This window comes from Cricetulus griseus, chromosome X, assembly GCF_003668045.3.
Source record: "Cricetulus griseus strain 17A/GY chromosome X, alternate assembly CriGri-PICRH-1.0, whole genome shotgun sequence".
NCBI lineage: Eukaryota > Metazoa > Chordata > Mammalia > Rodentia > Cricetidae > Cricetulus > Cricetulus griseus.
Genome location: NC_048604.1, coordinates 64362164 through 64363176, shown reverse-complemented (window position 1 = coordinate 64363176; position 1013 = coordinate 64362164). Strand labels below are relative to the sequence as shown.

The following is a 1013-nucleotide window of genomic DNA, read 5'->3' as shown; positions in this document are numbered from 1 at the left end:
CTGGGAAGAATGCCAACACAGTCCCCCACTACCAAAAATTATGCAGTTGACTTTCCCACATTGGGGAAATCACAGGGGTCAGCACATCTGGATTGCAATGGAAAGACCTGGAAAGATCACCTTCTTGATCACTTACCTTGTCAGGTAAGTATGAAGACTACTTCTTACAGATAAGACAAACCACTCTTTATTCAAGAAAATAGAAAACAAACCTTAATTTTCTAAGTGGGTAAGACATAGGCATAGAGGTAAAATTATAGTAGTTTTTGAATAAGAAGAGTTCTACATTCACATCATAGTTGCACCTATACTTAGTTATGTGATCTTGGGAAAGTTGCTTAATATTTCTGATATCCTGTTGTCACTTATGCAAAAATAAGATAACAAAACCAAAGACAATCTCTCTCCCTCCCCCTCTCTCTCTCTCTGTGTGTGTGTGTGTAAGTGAGTATAAGTTGGGTAAAGTCTAAGAAACTAGGAAGGAGTTTAAGAGTGATAAAAATAGGTGATGAGGAAGCAGAGGAGATCAGCAAAAGGACACATGGAACATCAAAGAAGAAAAGAGACAGGGAGGAGGGGTTACAATTAGTGAAGGGGTGGTGAGGGAGATGAGTGGGAAGACAATCACTAAAACAGTCTTTGACAATGTCATAATGATATTTAATATCTTTTACAGTCATTAAAAATAAACATTTAAAAATATGACAAAGGAGCCCAAATAATAGCAAAACCCGAGAATATAGCTGACGTTTACAAGGTGAAGGCAGGGTTTTGTGTTGTTGAAAGAAGCTATTGAAAAAAGTAACAAGAGTCCACTAAAGAAGAACCTAAGAGGGAAGCTGACCATCCTTTCTTGTTGTTGGCCACTGGTGATCTGAAGAAACAAACTGTACCTATGTCCCCATGTGTGGCAAAAACAGTAGTACAAGTAACATGTCTCTCAGGTACACTTAACCAGTTAGCTGTTCTTAGTGGATAGGGTAAATTGGAAGTTAACCCTGTGGCTATGTATG

The 1013-nt window shown here is 38.3% G+C and overlaps 1 pseudogene; it reads right to left on the bottom strand.

Annotated features, from left to right (window-relative positions):
• Positions 1-152, bottom strand: LOC113837709 (annotated as a pseudogene).
• Between the last annotated feature and the right edge of the window lie 861 nt (positions 153-1013).